The sequence below is a fragment of the Thamnophis sirtalis genome, unplaced genomic scaffold (genome assembly GCF_051295495.1).
Source record: "Thamnophis sirtalis isolate CommonGarterSnake01/CBP01778 unplaced genomic scaffold, rThaSir2_p1.2 scaffold_4, whole genome shotgun sequence".
NCBI lineage: Eukaryota > Metazoa > Chordata > Lepidosauria > Squamata > Natricidae > Thamnophis > Thamnophis sirtalis.
Window position 1 is genome coordinate 124,560,630 of NW_028261384.1, and position 20,342 is coordinate 124,580,971.

The 20,342-nt window shown below is 39.4% G+C and overlaps 2 pseudogenes across 1 annotated transcript in view; both read right to left on the minus strand.

The window, feature by feature from the left end:
• Nucleotides 1-20,342, minus strand: part of LOC148046382 (ribonuclease pseudogene) — an 83,319-nt pseudogene that overhangs the window by 42,990 nt on the left and 19,987 nt on the right. The gene's annotated exons all lie outside the window — the stretch shown is intronic.
• LOC106551921 (C-type lectin Cal-like) lies at nucleotides 3,634-8,310 on the minus strand (annotated as a pseudogene).

Consider the following 20,342-nt stretch of genomic DNA (forward strand, 5'->3'; position numbering starts at 1 on the left):
ATTACATACAATGACGTAAACGTAGTAAAAACTGTTACACATAGAATATATAGAATATTACATACAGAATGAAAAAAAAATGTAGGATATAATGTAAATGCACAAATATATAAAGTCATAGTTATAAAAGATTTAATATATTATATATTATACAAAATGACGTAAATGTAGTAAAAACTGCTATACATAGAACATATATATAAAATGAAAAATGTATGAAATAATGTAAATGCACAAATATATAGTTATAAAAGATTTATTGGTATAGATAAAACAGACACAACATATAGGTAAAAAAATGTAATGTGTTGCAAAGACGTGAAGTTTGTACGAACAAAATAAAATTTATTAAAAAAACCAAATTGATTTAGCTGTGTGATTTAAGACAATCCTTAATATCAAAAGTGATTGATTGGTGATGATGATAATAATAATAATGATACAATACTTGCCTAAAAATTATACTAATCTATATAGGACAATCAAATCTTCTGAGCCAGTTGATTCAAGTATTACCATCAATAGTGTTAAAAAGAAACAATTAGAGATCCAGAAAGATCAATTAATTCTCTCTTTTTTTCTTCATGCCTTGATAAACCCTTCAGTATAATAAATATATTTTTCCAAACCTCAAACATTTCTTATAAGAAGTTGGGAAATAGATAATTTTTTTCCAAAGTTTTTTTTATCTAGTTAGCCAAAATTATTTGAGACATAAATTAGACAACCTGCTATCTTAATCTGATAATTCTACAGTGTTACATTCACTTTTCATGACATCCCTTGACTTCTTTTCACAAAGTATGTGACTACTTGGTTAGCCAACATTATCAAATTAATCTCAAGTCATGGATCATTTTGTGGGACTTTAGCAGCACAATTTCTATTCAGGTTTTGCTTTGAGAGGAATAGTCAGTGTCCTATTTCCCCTATTTATGAAGGATCAGATTTCCATTGCCTCAACTTATCAATATGGTGTGAAACTTTTGCTTCCATCCCCAACTTCTTCTGTCCTCCTCTTCAGTGATGGACATTGCTTTCTGCAGAAGACAAATCTCACTCATGGGGCAATATCAATAATAACATACACAGGTTGGTCATTCCAGGGACAAGTTAAAAAGATAAACGTTTAAGAGATTCACCAGGTAAGGTGCAGTGATTAGAAAGTAATTTATGACATAATCAGAGGGCTAGTTATGCCTTCACCTTCTGCTGAAAATTGTAACATTACTCATGCAGTTTCACCCAGATGTAGGTTCCGACTTCTGTTACTGCTGGTCTGCTCAGGGACGTGCTTGCTGTGTGCTATGAGTGCATGCGCAGTAGTAAAAAAAATGGCTTCTGTGCATTTTTGATGCAATAGAACTGGCTTGGAGGGGCATGGGACTGAGTTACTAACTACTTGGCCGAACTGGTCCGAACCAGTAGGAACCCACCTCTGGTTTCACCTCCCCAAACATTATGAGTCAAATAGTATGATAGAGAAGGTTGGGAAAATTCAAAACAGTCAGTAATGATTCTGGATAAGTCCTATATATGGAAAACAACAATGTTGTTTTTCTGGTTATTGAATGGATATGACTGGCTATTGTCTTCTTCTGTAATATATCTTGATTTCCTTCTACAATACTGATGGCTTCCTTTCTAAGCAGAATTTGATCCTGTTTAGCTTCTAAATCCAGGAAGATTGGCCAGATGGTAATGTCTGCTGAGGTAGGAAAGGGATACATTTTTATATTCTTTGATTTTTGAAGATCCTATTGCTTCGAGGCCCACATGTATAGCTTGCAATCCATTTGTTACCTGATAAAGAGGGAATCCATGTTCCAATATTTGAGGGGCTGCCATAGAGAGAAGGAGGTCAATTTTTTTTCCCTAAAGCACCCAAAAGCTAGACAAAGTATAATGGATGGAAACTAATCAAGAATAGATTTGACCTATAAATAAGGAGAAATTTTCTGACAGTGGGAACAATCAACCAATAGAACAGGTTGCTTCAGAAGTTGTGGGAACTTCATCACTGGAAGCTTTCAAGAAAAACTGGTTTGCCATTTGTCAGTAATGGTGTAGGGCCTCCTGCTTGAACAGGGGTCAGACTAGATGGCCTACAAGATCCCTTCCAGCTCTGCTGTTCTGTTCAGGACAATTTCATGTACTACATCCATAAATACAATGCATTCTATTGTCAAGTGAGTCATGAAACATTAAAAAAACAAAAACCAGCAACTGAACTGTATTCATTCAGCTCCCTGATGGAGAATTTCTTAGGAACCTGGATGATAATAGAGCATTTGAAGCAAGAAGAGGCACAATATAATCTCCAGTGATTTAAAGATGTGGATGAAGTTGGCAGCCAGTTGTTCAGCACAGGCTTGCAAGCAAGAAGTAGTTCCTTCATCTGGGCCTGATATTTTTTGGATCTTTTGTCTATGAAATAGACCTTTTTTTCTAAGATCACCAGTGGTGAGGGCCCCAGAGGAATGGAGATAGGTGTAGGAGATTTGGCTATTGTTGGTGTATCTGAGGTGGGGGAGGTAGCAGTAGATCACCCTCACTTCAGTGATCTCCTCTCAAACCTACAGTAGAACACATTCAGGTCATCTGCCAGTTGACCATTCTCTTCAGTAAGGAGGGGCATCTGCTTTAGCTAATGATGTTCTTCAGGCTTCTCCACACATTTGCTGATTCATTGGTTAAGAACTAACTAATTACCATATTTTTCAGAGTATAAGACACACCTTTTTCCCTCAGAAAAGAGGGTGAAAATCTGGCTGTGTCTTATACACTGAATACAGCATTCATGGCAGAGGTGGGTTCCTACCAGTTCGCACCTATTCGGTAGAACCGGTTCGTCAAATCTACCGAATCGGTTAGAAGAGGTTCTACCAGTGAACCCGGAAAGCAGGCCACACCTACAGAAGAGGTTCCAAAATTTTTTGAAACCCACCACTGATTTATGGCCTCCCCAAACCCCGCCCCCTTCACCAAAATGGCCGTGCATAGCCTTTAGGAGGCTTCCAGAATGCTCCTGGGGGCTGGTGAGGGCAGAAATGAGCAAAAAATGGGCTGTTTTTTGCTCATCCCCCCCCCACAGTCCCAGAGGAGCCTCTATAAGCCTCCTAAAGGCTATGCATGCCTCTTTTTTTACAAAAAGGGCCCATTTTCATGAAAAACTGACTGTTTTTGGGAGGTCTGCAGAGTGCAAAAACTTTTTTTTTAAATTTGCCTCTTCAAAATATTGGTGCGTCTTATACTCCGAAAAATACAGTAGTTAGGAACTAATGAACCACAGTTGTTGGTTCATTAGTTAAGAACTGATTTCTCAGCTTTTTGGAGTAGCTACCCTGATCTCCTTTGTTAATGCATTCTACTCCGATCACCTTTGTTAATACATTCCTGGCCTGATTGTACAGAATATTGTACAAGATAGTACGAGACTGTGCAAGGTAGATAGAACGTGGGATTTGTGCAGGAACACCTTTTGATAAATGATCAACATGCATACATTCTACACTTACGCTGAGAAAGAGGCACAAAAGGACTCTTGTCTTCCTTTGCATGTTGCTACTGGGGAGGAGCATCAATGAACCAAGAATGAAAACTTCAAAAAAGATTTGCATCAGAATATTTTTATTGATATTGCACTGTTTGCAAGCCATGAGAAAGGCCAAGAAAAAGAAGAAGACCAAAAGAGGCAGTTCTTGCGAGTTAGTAATGTTTTGAAGAGGACTATATTTCTGCAGAATGCGAAGACATAATAATATAAGTGGGAAGGCAACACCTTAGCATTGTGGAAAGCAGTGGGAGAAGCTTCAGGCAACTTTAGAGTTCATGTTTGCAGATATAAGCATTGCGTACGCTGCATGAACATCGTTCCATTGTTTAAAGCCTAAAATAGAAACAATAAGAAAAATGCTGATATTATCATTTGCTATAAAGAAAAGGACTTTATTTCTTTCTCAAGTTTTCTTGCTTCCTTAGATCCTGAAGAAATATATGGCGGCTGCTGCTGAATGGATAGACAGACCAAATTACCTATGATTCCCCATAGGCTGAGAAAAATTGGAAACTTCTGGGGAAGTTCGGAGAACCTTTGAGAAGTTTGCTTACCTGTGGATCGTCGCAGCTCCACACACTGCTCATTGTTGCCATAGTTGTCTGGCTGGTAGTTCATCCAGGATTTGTAGTTGTAAGTGGATTCATCAGCCCATCTCCACTTCCCAGTCTGTGGAAAGGAAATGTGCTTCAGAGAATGAGAACTTTGTCTAAAGGTGGACTGGTAATATTTTTCTATGATTATGAGTGTTTTAATAAGTGAAGTATTGAGCAGGAGTCTATTGGATTTAGGCAAGTCAATAAACATTGTGCCACTGCTGTTAGTGATAAATAAGGGCAGAGTTAAGTTAGATGATCTCACCTGACGGACATCATGGAGTCCAATCCAGACATTACCAAGTTCCCGTTGATAAGTGGAGATGTGTTCAGCCACCAGGAGAGTCTCTGTTGTGGTAAGGATGGAGGCAAGGTGGGCTCTGGCACTCGATCTGAAGAAAGACGAAAGGAATATGAGTTCTGTGATCATTTCCCAACACCAGGATTTGTGAAACTTCCCAAGTGTTGAGTTAAGCTTCATGGAATTCCAACTGTGGCCAATCATTTGGGCAATAAGAATTGAAGGGATGCTTTTAAGTCTTATTGGAAGATATTAATTTTATATGGCAACTTGATCTGATCTTGCAGTTACGCTAAAGCTTCTTTCTTTCCAGCTCCAACTTTAAGAGTACTTTTACTCAGTGTTGGTAAAGAATATACATGGTTCAAATATAAGATGGTGGGATATATGTTATAGCTCAAAATCTGTAACAGAGACAATCCCAATCTATCCATCACCCTACAAATCTTTTTCTATATTTTCTATACAGTAGATGTTGATTGTGAGAAATGCTTCTTACCTCAGCTTCATGCCATGTCAACTTCTGATCAAAGTATGCATAGCAGTTGCCTTGGTTTTGCAGCCATTCCCTCGCACAGGTGTCAGCTTCCACTGCATTGAAAGAGGATGATGGAAAAAGAATATTAGAAGAGAGAAGAAAATGATCTCTATACAGAATTCTGGGAACAAAAGAAGCATCTTGCTAGATTGAATTCACAGATTGAATGTGAAGCAGGAGACTTTTTCCACTGCTAAACACCCATTTTTGTGGCTATGATTCTGAAGTAGTAAGCAGCTATCAATCTAGCAGCCATGAATAGTCCTGTTCACCCTGAATTTGGTATCATCATCTTTTTAAACTATCTAAACACGTGGCTATTACCATCCTTGATATTAATGAAAAAAGTTCTTAACCTTCACTCTTTATTAACATAGGAAATGTCAGTTTGCACTCCATAGAATTCTTCCTTGATTATTTAGTTTACCTTGTTATGGTACTAACTAGATCAAATCACATAAAAGTGTTCAAGCTGGTTTAAATTAGTATGAATAACTCCTAAACCTGAAATGAGAAAACACATTTATCTTGGTTTTGCAATTAAAAAGAAATTGGGATGCTGCTTTTTAGCTATTGAGTGATAGCAATACATTGTTAATCTTTGGTTCTACAGACAATACAAATAGTTTCAATACCTTAATACGGGTCTCTGGGTCTGAAGTGGCAGGCAAAAATGGACTTGTGACAAATCTTGAGACAAGCTATAGCTTTTTCAAATGCACTGCTTAGTGGACATGTTAATATCCCAATGTGAGTGTCCCTGATCCCAAGACAAAACTCTCATACAAAAAAAATATACTGTTCTACAGTATGGATTTTCCTTTATTATCCCAAAATAATGTGTTATAATGCACCAATGTAAATTCCCTTTTACTTTTGAAGTTTGATATAATTGGTAAATACTCTTCTAGCTTCAGAGAATAATTTATTTTATTTGCCTTTTGTTGAATCTAGAACATCTGATGATATTAGTCCATATCTCTTTCCTTATATTGACTCTGGCCTTCTCTAACCTAGAACCAGAAGTGCCCCAGAAAGTAGTCATATATATAGATTCCCAAAAGACAACTAGTAGAAGGTCAAAAGAATCTCTCCATATAATGGAAATCAAACCCAGGGAGTTTAATTTTAGCTAATGCGATTCCGATACTACATCATGATACATCATAATTTAGATGCCAAGGGTTCCATGTTTAATTCCTGACACTGCAATTTTACAATTGTATCCTTGCCTAGAAATGTCTTGCTTAAATATATTCACTTCTAGGAGCTGTGGTGGCACGCTGGTTAGAATGTAGTATTGCAAGCTACTTCTGCAGACTGCTGACTGCCAACTGTTTGGCAGTTCGATTCTCACCGACTCAAGGTTGATTCAGCCTTCCATCCTTCTGAGGTTGGTAAAATGAGGACTGAGATTGTTGGGGGCAATAGGCTAATTCTGTAAACTGCTTAAAGAGGGCTCTAAAGCACTGTGAAGTGGTATATAAGTAAGTGCTATTACTATTGCTATTTCTATACTTTTGTGAAGAGCAGCTGTGGTTAGTTTAGCAATAGCAATAGCAGTTAGACTTATATACCGCTTCATAGGGCTTTCAGCCCTCTCTAAGCGGTTTACAGAGTCAGCATATTGCCCCCACAGTCTGGGTCCTCATTTTATCCACCTCGGAAGGCTGGAAGGCTGAGTCAACCCTGAGCCGGTGAAATTTGAACCGCCGAACTGCAGCTAACAGTCAGTTGAAGTGGCTGCAGTACTGCACTCTAACCACTGCGCCACCACGGCTCTAAATCATCACTTTAACATCTACTGAATGCTTGTATTTTCAGAACAACTCTTTCCAATACTGGAAAGTAACTGTACATTACTCTTTCCAAAATCTGCTGGGTGTTGAATTGACAACCATCCAACGGGGTTGAAAAATATCAAACAAATTACCTTGAAAGAAAGGACCAGCAAAGAAAATGCCAAGAAGGCAGAGGCTGATGTAAGTGAGGAAAGCCATCTTCTGATTGACCTTCAAAGAAAGAAAGGAACACTAAATATCAGGCATGCATTCTTTAATTGCTATTCATTGAAGAAAGGGAATGAAGAAAAGAAGAATACGTGTGTGTTTTTTTAATTGCAGTCCTTATCCTGATTACCACTTACTTGGATTCTGAAGAAACTACATATTTGATAATGTTATAGAACAAGATCCACTGGATCCATTGATCTCAGCAGAACATCATGTGCTTCTGATCTGGCCCCATTTATGTTATGTAATTTTGAGAGCAAAGTTATGAATGAGGTCAGATGTTACAAACATAGCTGGTTATATCTCACATTGTACAGCAGGGCAGTATCAGGTTCTTGCTTAACCTGAGAATGTCAATTCCAGGAATATGGACATATATTTAGAATTTAAAATAACAGAGTTGGAAGGGACCTTGGAAATTTTCTAGTCTGACTCACCTTCCTAGGCAGAGAACCCTATACAATTTCAGACAAATGGTTATCCATCATCTTCTTGAAAACCTCCAGTGTTGGAGCATTCACAACTAGTGGAGGCAAGTTGTTCCACTGATTAATTGTTCTAACTGTCAGGACATTTCTCCTTAGTTCTAGGTTGCTTCTCTCCTTGATTGGTTTCTACCCATTGCTTCTTGTTCTACCCTCAGGTGCTTTGGAGAATAGCTTGACTCCCTCTTCCTTGTGGCAACCCCTGAGTTATTGGAACATCAGTTCCTGCAATCATTATTCATGTGTTTTAGCCTCCAACCCCCCTAATCATCTTTGTTGCTCTTCTCTGCACTCTTTCTCGTGTCTCCACATCTTTTTTGCACCATGGAGATCAAAACTGAATGCAGTATTCCAAGTGTGGCCTTAGCAAGGCATTATAAAGTGGTATTACAGAAGATCTTTTGGTATAAACTTTCTCGACATATTAAAAAGCACCGTAAATAAATATTATGAATTAAGAGTCTGGAAATATTCCAGTGTTGTTATTCAAATTAAGTTCTGTATTTAATTTTCTCACTTGCTTTTCTCTGTGAGGCATGAAGAAGCAGATATTGTCACCAGCCTATAAGCCAGAATGCCAAAACTTCTATTGTGAAAATATAAATCTTGTTCATAAAGATCTTATTGCTACTATGGCTGTATGCCTTCCATATCTGATTCTCCTATGTTTTCTACAGCTTGCAGGGACATCTTATCTCTTCAGCCACTCACCTTGCGATGTTCTTCTCCTGGATGGGCAGAAGTGGTAGACAGCTGAGCTGGATCTCTCTCAGATGCTCCCTTGCTTTCTGAGCAGCAGTTATATACAACCCAGGGAGACATGTTGCAACACAAATGACCCGAGTCCTTCAAGGAAATTCCTGATCTGTCCTTTTCAATTTTGCACAAATAAAGGTCAAAGTGGCAGGAAGTAGTTCATGAACCCTATCATGCAGCACGGAAAAAGGGCATTATCTTTTATTTTAGACATGCAAGTATTGCTAAAATAATCACTTTGACACTATATCCTGAGAACTGTCAAATGAAGAATATCAAGCATTTGTTGTTTTTTTTCATTCCATTTATGTTTAATTCCAGATTTTAGCTTGTCAGAAGCCCAAGATTTCTCTAACCCACTGCAAGACCCTGTTTTTCTTCAATGTCCTTGGTTTAATATTTTCCACCCAAGATTCCTTCTTCTCCTCCTCCTCCTCCCTCTTCTTTTGAATGTTTAGAAAAACACTCAAAATGTCTAACAACAATGAAGATGATGATGTTATCCATTCAGTCTGACTCTTGGCAGTTCTATGGGCCAAGTCTCTCCACATCTTCTAATCTTGCGCTATTTCTTTGAGTTTTTCTATTTTCTGGTGTCAATTTTGATGGTGTTGAGTAATGGCTTGGTTTTCTTTTACTGCTAACGATTCCAAACATACTTGCCTTATCCAGTGAATTCCCCGATATGGCCAAAGTAAATGAGACACAGTTGTGTGATTTTGTCTCCTAGTTAGACTAACAACACAACAATAGTAATGGAACATAGAACACAGGTCAAAATCAGATGAAAACAATTAAAATGACTTCAAATAATTCAAAAGTTGGTGATACTGTATTTAGGAAACAATACCAGCTTTGTAAAGTTACTAAGTACAGCACAAATCAATAAAGATCCCCATCAATTATCTGCACATAGACTTAGTTGTAAAGACGTTTTGTTTGGAAATCAGCTCAGATTTTCACTCTTGATAATTGCTTGTGTATTGATTGCCTCTGGATGTTTGCTTGATGTGTGCATGAAAGTTGGGCTCACTTTATATATTTGAGATAAGCGTGAAGAATTTACTTCAATGTGAAATTAGATAAACACAAGCATTCTTGAGCCTGTACACTCTGTATTTAGATTTTCATGTGCTCAAAGAATCCACATCTAGGAGGACAATATCAAAACAATAGCAATAGCAATAGCAATAGCAGTAGACTTATATACCGCTTCATAGGCCTTTCAGGCCTCTCTAAGCGGTTTACAGAGAGTCAGCATATTGCCCCCAACAATCTGGGTCCTCATTTTACCCACCTCGGAAGGATGGAAGGCTGAGTCAAACACCAGTGTCAGGAAGTATAGGCAAATGAAGATTGGATTTCCTCAGAAAAAATATTCAGCATCTTCTTGTGAATAGAGGATTATTCATCAGTAGGATGAAGTTTCTGCAGATTGCTATGCGATCATCTTTTTTTACTAAAGGTATTTTTTTTTTATTTCCGGTATTTGAGTTCTGGATTTTCTCTGTAGGCCATTTGAACTCCGATTGCAACTAGGATTAAACCAGGCTTGGCTTGTTGTTTATTGAAATTGCCTTGCAGAGTGTGGCTTGTTTCTTGATTTTTCTTCCACTCCAATGGAGGTTTCTGTTCATTGCCTTGAGCACTCTACAGCAAAGAGAAACCATGGCCAGATTTCATGTTCTGATGGTTGACAGGTCCATAATGGTCACAGCCTGTGATAGAGGAGGTAGATTATGTGTAAATTCAGTAATTAAGCAACCTGCTTCCCCTAGTTTCAAGATTTACATAAATCAGCCTTGATGGTATGTTCTAGGACCATGGTGGCTAATCTTTTTCTCCTTGCGTGCCAAAATTGTGGGCACGCATGCAACTGCATGCACACACGTGCCCACACCCATAATGCAATGTGCCATGATCCCCCACGCTCCCCACCACATGCATGCAACCAGGGGTGGGTTCCTGCCAGTTCTAACCTCTTCTATAGAAGAAGTTCCACAAATCTACCATGCCGTTTAGAACCAGTTCCAGCTCCCTCCTCCCGCCCGTCCGCACATCATCAAGATGAAGAGCGAGAGGAGAAATTCTGGGAGTTTAAGTTCACAAATCTTAAAGCTGTCAAGTTTGAACACCCCTGGGGGTATTTTTTCTAAAGAGTTTAGGGGTGCAAGGGTCTTGTAACTTGACAGCTTTAAGACTTGCATGCTTTAAATGCCAGTTTAATTTCTGAGCTAACATTTTGGTTGCTAAGCAAGAGCATTGTTAAGTGAGTTTCACCACATTTTACAAGTTGGCCACGCACACCCAGTCACATGGCTGGCAAGCCACTCCCACCCAGACACATGGCCAGCAAGCCACTCCCACCCAGTCACATGGCTGGCAAGCCACTCCCACAAAGCAGATCACACCTACAGAAGAGGTTCTAAGAAATTTTGAAACCCACCCTGCAGCCTCCTGGGACCAAAAATAGGCCACCCGGGGGGGGGGGCGTGTTGCATCCCCCCCCCGTGCCCCATTTTGGGCCTAGCAGGCTCCCTGAAGCCTCCTGAAACCAAAATCAGGGCACAGGGGGTACTGTGCCCCCATGCTCCCCCTACCCCCTGCGCATGCATGCACGATCCTGCTGCCCTCCCAAGCATGCACATGCATCTCCCACATGTGTAGCAGAGACCCGAAAATCCGCTGGCCGGCGGGAGGTGCACGCACATGCATGGTGGAACTGAGCTGGACGATGCCTCGCGTGAGCACAGAGAGGGCTCTGTGTGCCACCTGTGACATGCGTGCCATAGATCATGATCCTAGGACACTTACAAATACTTCACCTATAAACACAACTCTTCCACATGGATTGCATGGATTTAGCTATCTCATGTGGGTTATGAGGACAGCCAGTACAGCATTTTTACTCATTCCCTTTCCTGGATTTTCCAACATCTGTGGATGCCATTAAAGACATCCAACTTGTGAGCAGAGATTATTGGTGCAAAGATTCTTACCCAATGTTGCACACTGAAAAATAACCGCAAAACCTGAAACTTCCAATTTTTTTTGACAGTTCATGATAAGGTGTCAAAAGGGTTTCCCTCCAGGCTTATACATTTCCTGGTGGCCTTCAAGAGCCAGCTAAAAGGGGGAACAGTGTTACAAGTCAAGAATTATATTTGCATGTATACCTAGTATATTTTACTACTCTCTCTCTCTCAAGATTATTGATCACCTTAATTTTTGCACTATAACGGAAGACCAGTAGTTGCATAAATTGTATGAGTCATAGTCAGCTGCAAATCAAACCCTCTCAACATATCTTCTCCTTCAACTTCCTTTTCATCACATTATTTTGCCTTTGGTTTTCTTTTTATACCACTTTTGTTTTTATTTTCAAAAGACTTTTCATCTAAAAAAAAAAAGAATCTATTGAGCCCCAAAGAAACTGTCCATGTTTAGTTCAGAGCTATTCAGTTCTTTAATTTTAAAATGAAGAGCACAAAGATGAATTATTTTTAGATAAACGGATGGTTTATCGGATAGAAAAAATTAGAAGGCCATCTCTAGGATGACTCAGTATTGGGAATGGTGCCATCACATCTGCATTTTTTGTTAAGTTGCCTGCAAAACTGGGAAAGGGCACTTGCTTCAAAATACCTTTCTATGGAGATTCTCAGTCATTGAGGACATGGTTATCCTAAAGGTGCTTTTTCAAGAGGCAACTGGACTTTCTGGTTTTAATTTAAAGACATTTTACTTCTCATCCAAGAAGCTTCTTCAGCTCAAAATATCTGGTTGCACCACTAATGATGACATTTTCTTTGTCCATCTAATAAAAGATTGATAAATGTGGACCATGTACCTTTCATGGTAGTTAAGTTCAATCTAAGATAATTGAATTCCTCTAATTGAAGTTCTCTGTCTGAAAACTGTAACCTTCAAACAGGTCACTTGTGAGTCACTTGTGACAGAGACATTCACCTTGGGGCTTGTTACAGCATTTAGCAACTGGACATCCTGGTTTGCAATGGTGTCAATAGGACGTCAAGGCATTTCCTGAAACTTGTTATCCTTGTTATTTCATCACACCTTCTTGAAATGTATATAACAGACACCTGTGGAACACAAGACCTCTAAGATCACCTTCAGCAGGAAAACACAACACAACTTTTGATGAGAGATTCAGGTGAGGACCTAAATTACTGCTTTTTTGTTTTTGTTTTTTCCTTATGGGATTGTTGTTGCCATTTAAGGATAGTTTTTAGGGAGTCCTCAGCTTATGCGCATTTCACTTTAGTGGCTGGTGAAAATTATTATGATGCTGACCAAAGGAACTTAGGTTTGGTCCTCAAAGTTCCAGTCATTGCAATACCCCTGTGGTCACTCAAACAAAATAAGTAGAACCAGGTTCTACTTATAACCGGTTGGAGCTTCCCATGTAATTCTCATTTGTGACCTTTCCTGCCAGTCTCCCCTTAAGCAAAGTCAATAGGAAGCTGGCAAAAAAAGGTTGCAAGTCATTGTGGTAAGTCTCCTCTCTGCTTTTTTCCCCTCTCGACTGCACAGACCACCCTTCTTCTGCCTTCTGCCTGCTTGCACACACCATGCCTTCCTTCTGCTTTCTTTCACCCTCAGTGCTCTCTTTCACTAGCCCACCTGCACTTGCACACATCTAGACACTCATAAGACCCTCAACATAATAACAGAGTTGGAAGGAACCTTGGAGGTCTTCTAGTCCAACCCCCAGCTCAGGCAGGAAGCCCTAAACCATTTAAGACAAATGGTTGTCCAGGGTCTTCTTCAAAACTTTCAGTGTTGGAGCACCCACAATTTCTGGGTGCAATTTGTTCTACTAATTAAATGTTTTAAAGGTCAGGAAATTTCTTCTCAGTTCTAGGTTGCTTCTCTCCTTGATTAGTTTCCATTCATTGCTTCTTGTCCTGCCTTCAGGCACTTTGGAGAATAGGTTGACCCCCCCTCTTCCTTGTGGCAGCCCCTCAAATATTGGAACACTGCTAACATGTCATTCCCAATCCTTCCTTTTACCATACTATGTACCAGTGGTGGGATTCAAATAATTTAACAACCAGTTCTCTGCCTGATGACCAGCTGGGTAGGCGGGGATCAGTGGTCATGTGACTGGATGGGCGTGGCCAACTCAACATCACTCAGGTTGATGGGTGCTTCACCTTAGCTGTTACAATGTAACAAGGGTTAATTGGAGAGGCAGTTTCTGTAAGCAGGGTAATAAAGATTAGACTAGAAACAACACCAGAATGTTTCCTTCCTGCCTTCTTTACAGGATTAGCTCTGTAAAGTGTGTTTGTGTGGGGTGGGGAAACAAAATGTGATTTCTTCCAACAACTGGTTCTCCGAGCTGCTTAGAAAGTTAAGAACCGGTTCCCCCGAATAGGTGCGAACTGGCTGAATCCCACCACTGCTAGATACCCAATTCCTATAATTGTTCTATGTATGTTTTAGCCTCTAGCCCCCCTAATCTTCTTTGTTGCTCTTCTCTGCACTCTTTTAGGCAAGCCTTCCTTGCCTAGTCTCCCTATACCAGGGGTCAGCAACCGGACAGCTCTGTAGCCACATGTGGCTCTTTCAGCCCTCTGCTGTGGCTCCCAGGCACCGGTTGGTGCCACAATTTTGAAAGGAGCTTCCGGTTGGGAGGGGGGAAAGCACAGCATGCCACCACGAGACTCTATGGCAAGGAGGTCAGCTCCATAATTGATAGGGCTTTCGGTTAGGAGAAGTAGAGGAAAAAGGATGCCATGCTCTATGGTGGGGGAACCACATTTCCAGTTGGCTCCAGAATTGAATGGGGGGCTTCCGGTTAGGACCTTTGTGGCTCTTTGAGTGCCCTGTACTCATGCACCATGCATGAACCCATCATTACCCTCCTTCTCTGGCCTTTCTGAGCTTGTGCTGATCTTATCTCACCATAGCATCTTCTCCCCCAAGTCACATGGGGCTTCTCCCACTCCTGTGTGGCATTCCTGCACTCCTTACCTGGAACTCCCTTTCCTTCCCAGTTAAGGACCTGTGCATCTTGCAATTCCCAGATGACCAAAACTTCCTGGATTGCTGTAGCTAAGTCAATGAAGTCAATGGCATCACTCTGTATTATTGCACCATTTAGTGATGTCAATCCCAGTCCCAATTACTGTTGTAACTCAAGGACTATCAGATCACATACCATTGTTGAAGCACTGATTTTGCTTGGAGATCATCTGCTGCATCATTCAGGAGGCCTTCTAGCTGAGAAAGAGCTTAACATTAATAATTTTTTTCCCTCAAGAGCAGTAATAACAACTATAAATATTATGGTGGCAGTGGTGGTGATGGTCATATCCTTCATCAAATTCAAAGCAAACCGAATCCAATTCCACCCATATGTTTGTAAATATGAAAAAAAAATCCACCTGATTTGAACTTCTGAATGTGACTTGATTTGGAGCATTAAATCACATGTGCAATATCCATATTACCTACATTAATTTGAACCTATTTAGGCCGATTCAACATAAGGGACATGATGGCTCAGTGGCTAAGACACTGAGCTTGTCAATTGAAAGGTCGGCAGTTCGGAGGTTGGAATCCGTAGCACTGCTACGCATCCCATTACTTGTCCCAGCTTCTGCCAACCTAGAAGTTCGAAAGCAGGTTAAAATGCAAGTAGAAAAATAGGGACCCCCTTTGGTGGGAAGGTAACAGCATTCTGTGTGCCTTCGGCATTTAGTCATGATGGTCACATGACCACAGAACATCTTTGGACAGCGCTGTCTCTTCGGCTTTGAAACAGAGAGAAGCATCACCCTCTAGAGTTGGGAACGACTGGCACATATGTGTGAGGGAAATGTTATCTTTACCTTTAGGCCCATTCAATTTGACAAATACATTCAGCGTTCCAAAACTATCTGAATTGATTGGGGGCTGTGTGTATGTCAGATATTCATGCAAGCCTACTTAATGATTATTCTTTCTTCATTTAATAATGTTCTTCTCTTATCTTAAAAATAACAATGTGCTAAGAAATTGCTGTCACCACAAAGACCTGGAATATCAGGTTATGGTTACAAGATTCATGGTTTTGTCTGTAAGATAAACCAAACTCTGTGTCTTTACCATCAGTTCGTATAAACCACGATTTAATTTACTTGGCTGAAAACCTATCAGTGGAAAGTATTGTGCAATATTAACTCTTTGAAAATTGCAAATACAGAGCAAGTTTGAATTTGTTCCTACCAAAGGTTGTGCTGTTGATTTGGCTTTATCACTATTTGGTATTTTCAGGTGAATTTAGAAAATGGGATTAGTTATTTATCTGAGTGCCTTCCTGGCCAGCTTTCTGCTTTCCTGCCCTTTCTTTGGAGGTGAGTTATTATATATTATTTTTGGTAGCATTGCCTCATTCATTCCCAAGCCTATAACATTGCTCAGGGTGTGACGTTCTTTATATTAGAGCAAATGAAGCTATGGAAATGAATTACCCAAATGTATTTCAAAAGGGAACTGCTCATTTGAATAATTGCATTCTTCTTCTTAAAGCAAATCTTCAATTTGTAGTAATGATATTCATTTATACAGTATTGCATATCCATGGTAGAACTAGTTTAAATTTTGGCAGGGTTTCCTGACTTGAATTTGCAAAATATGAATAAACACTTCCTCACTAAGAACACATGCCTTCCTGGGAGGAGCCTGCTGGTGGTGGCAGCAAAAAATCAGCTGCCTCCGAATTCCTGGCTACGTACCTGTTTAGAGGATCTTCCATCTGACGTCTTATCAGGTTTTCTTATCCTTCAAGCAAGAAGGAAAGAAGAAATTGTTTTGCTGGCAAATGCTCTTCGATTTTTGCAGCTTTTGTGCTTGCAGGGAAAGGGGGGCTAGCCCAAGGCAGAACGGCTGTCCGTGCTGGGAACTTCAAACTGCCTTGTGCGGGACAAAGTAGGTCTCCCCCACTCAGTTCAAAGTTTTGATTGATTTAATCTTATCATGAGCTGGATTCGTATTACGAGTGCAATAATTGTTTATCAAGATTTTAGCTTCTTTTCTTTTTCTCCTCCGAAAAACTATTTACTTAGAGGCTTTTAAAATGACGCCGAGCAGGCTGGTTTATCCGGTAATAACGAACACTTTTTGTTAATTGTCACAAGAATTCAAAACAAAGGAGATTGCTTATCATTTGTTTTGTTTCACAATCGGCCAGCAGAAGCTTTTTAATTAGTTTCATTTCTACAAGAATTTCACTCCCTCATTAATCTTGCTTATCTGGAAGTTAAATGGTGATGAATCTGCTGAACGGTCTTGTTACAATGTTTACTCACTGAAAGTTTTGCCAAGCCTTAAACTTCAAAGTGAAAGGGGAACTCAGCTTCTTTACTTAAAGCTGCATATTCAGGCAATAGAGTTTTATTAACTGCAGGCAGATAAATTTTGAAATGGCTTCAAAACTAAATATTAACTTGAAGTCGTCACCGTCTACTTCCAGGGGCACATCCTCAGTGCCTGGCACAAATCTGCAGCCTCCGCTTCCTACGCCCCCTGCTGGGGATGTGTTAACGAAAGAATTTTTCCTGAGCAATCTAAGCGAGACTCTTAATGCACTGACAATTAAAATGGAAGATAAGTTTAGAGATAATAGAGAGGTGGTAAAGCAGGAGAGAAAAGAGGCAATAAACGAAATGAAAGAAGAAATCAAAAGTGAAATAAAAGGACTTAAACAGGAGCTGTCTGAGAAAATTGACGCTAAGGTTGGTAAAATTAGAGACGAAATGCTGAGACTTGTAACTGTATTAACAGAACATACTTCTGGAATGGAAGATACTCTAGAGATTCTTAATGATGCCAATACTAACTTGACATTGAAAACAGAAGTGGTGGAACAAAAAGTGGAAAATGCTGAAAAAGAAATTATTATGATACAGTACCGACAAATGGAGTTTGCATTAAGAGTAAGGGGGCTGCGTGAGGAGAAACAGGAGAACCTGAAACAGATCCTATCGGAAGCTTTTGACCGCCTGATGGGAAGACCAGGGACCAACCTTGACTGGCAAATTGACAAAGCTTACCGCATTAACTCCTGGCTGGCAAAGCAGAAGCAGCTTCCTCGAGACATCGTTATATATTTTACTACAAGAGAGCATAGAAATATGGTATTGCAAGCGTCTTATAACACTAAGCTTCAAATTGGCGGTCAAGACCTGACTGTTTTGAAAGAGATACCACCTCAAATGTTAAGAGCCAGGAGAGACTACGCTTTTTTGGTCGAGGAACTCAGAAATCGTCAGATACAGTATAGATAGGATGCACCATTTGGCATTATATTTACATTTGATAAGCAAAGGTATCGCCTCAACTCTGTATGGAAAGCCTGAGATTTTTATTATAATATATTGAAGGCCGGATACCCTGCACCATCTGGACCTAGAGAAAGACCACAAGAAGGACAGGATAGACAGCAAACTACACAACCACCAGACAAGATGGAGCATCTCTCTTTTCTAGAAGTCCAAGGTGTTATGGAACAAAGACCAAGCCGCATGACTACTAGACGAATGGAGAAACAAGCTAAAAAGCAACAGCATCAACAATCACCGGCCATCGATCAAGGAACTACAATAACAAATCTGGAAGCAATGGGAGGAGCTAGACCTAAGGTTAAACAGGCCATGCAGGAAGCTCTAAAAATGCTTCAGCCAACCAAAGATGACAACTAAGATTTTAACATGGAATGTCAACGGACTGAATTCTCCACAGAAGAGGAAGAAAATATTTCATTATCTCAAACAGTTTAAGAATGATGTAATTTGTTTGCAAGAAACTCATATCACGTCAACTGATCAAAAATATTTGATCAATTCAAAACTTGGTCAACATTTTGCAGCTTCCACTATGGAAAAGAAGAATGGTATAGTTGTATACTTAAGAAAAGATATGAAAGCTGAATTAATAGAAGCAGATCTCTTCGGAAGATATATTGCTTTAGACTTAATCCTAGAAGGGAAAAAGACATTACTTTTGGGAATTTATGCACCCAATCAACAGCAAGATATATTCTATAGAAATCTTCATGCTCCCTTCCCTCCCCCCGACTTCCCAAAGACCATACGTGGTATAATTTTTGAACAATCACAGTCTGAAATAGGTGGGGATTTAGGGGGAGGGGGGAGGGGGGAAATACAATATGTGTTAAATTCCATGATTGTATTTGTATACTGTGGCTTTTCAATGTTAGTGCGAAAATAGTACAAACCGAATATACTGGAAGGTAATAGATACCGAAGGAAAGAGTCGAGTGAAAGAAGAAGGAGGGTGGAGAGGGTGAGAGAGAGGAGGAGGAGAAGGGAGGGAGGGAATGGAGAGGGAGTGATAGGGTTAGAAAGAAGGGGAGGGGAAGTAGGCGTAGAGGGGTGTGTGAGAAGGAAGAATGAAAGTTGGAGGGGGTTGAAAGAGGGTGTATGGCAGGCCAAGGTGGTATACCGGGTTTGTATTGTAGAGGGCATTTTCTATATAAGTGAGGTCCGTGTTTATTATTCAATGTTATATGCCCTGATCAAGCACAGTGAATATGTGATTGTATAGAATGAAAACATAATAAAATATACATTAAAAAAAAAAAAAGAAATCTTCATGCTAAATTAGTACAGTGGGACTATAGTTCCTGTATACTATTGGGTGACTGGAATGGAGTGATAGACACTAAGAGAGATAAGAAGATTTCCCACCTAAATACTAAGATGCGAGCAAAGTTACCCAAACCTTTCTTTGACATTATGGATGACTTTGAATTGAGAGATATTTGGCAAGAAAGAAATGCAGAGGAATATGGCTTCACTTTCTTCTCGGACAGGCATCAATCCCTTTCAAGGATTGATTTTATTTTAACCACTAATGATTTGCTTTCTAGGGTCAAGAAAACAAAGATTGCGGCTAGGGTCCTTTCGGACCATAACCCAGTTTGGATGGAGTTGGGAAGGGTAGTGCAGGCAAGAAGGTTTTGGAGACTGAATGAAAACTTATTTAGATATGAAAAGTATATTAATGATTGTAAAAAATTACTATCTGAATATTTTGCTTTGAATATGAATAAGGGTACATCTATGGAATTTGTATGGGATGCAAGCAAAGCATATATGAGAGGAGTCCTGATGAATATAAATAAAACACATAGAAATAAACAAGGGTTAAAACGAACAGAACTGGAAGAGGAAATTAAGAGAAAAGAGCTGGAGTTAACAATGAACCCAGACGATACAAAGGTTAAGGAAGCTATTAACATATTAAAATCTCAATTTGACATGTTGATATCTGACCAGGTAGCCACTAATTTATTATATGCAAAACACAATACTTTTTGTAATGCAAACAAACCTGGCAGATGGTTAGCTTATCAGATTAGGAAAAAAAGGAAAACTCGAAATATATCTAAACTGATTTACAGAGGGAAGGAGGTGTTTCAACAGGAAGAGATTCAAAAGGCTTTTCAGGAATTTTTTACAGAACTGTATAAAGGGGATAAAATTAATGGTTTAGACATAGACAAATATTTAGACAAAGAGAAAATACCTTCAGTTAGAGAAGAGCACAGGCAAAAATTGAATCAACCAATAACCTCGGGGGAAATCTTACAGGTAATTAAGCAATTAAAGTCAGGGAAAGCACCAGGTACAGATAGTTTGACAGCGGTTTACTATAAAAACTTACAGTTAGAAATGGTAGAACCTCTTAGAGAATTATTTAATATGATTCAAATGGAAGGTAAAGTGCCTCCATCTTGGAAGACAGCGTTTATAACTTTGATACCCAAAGAAGATCAAGATACTACTCAACCCAAAAATTATAGACCTATTTCATTACTGAATGTAGATTATAAATTTTTTACTAAAATATTAGCAAATAGGTTAATGTTGGTTATTCAACAATTGATATACACGGACCAAACAGGTTTTATACAGGGGAGACAGATGAAAAGTAATGTCAGATTAATTATTAATGCATTAGAATATTTGGGAAAGAACAACCAGATCCCTGCTGCGTTTATATTTTTGGATGCTGAGAAGGCCTTTGATCGAGTTAACTGGCAATTTCTGCTGAAGATATTGCAA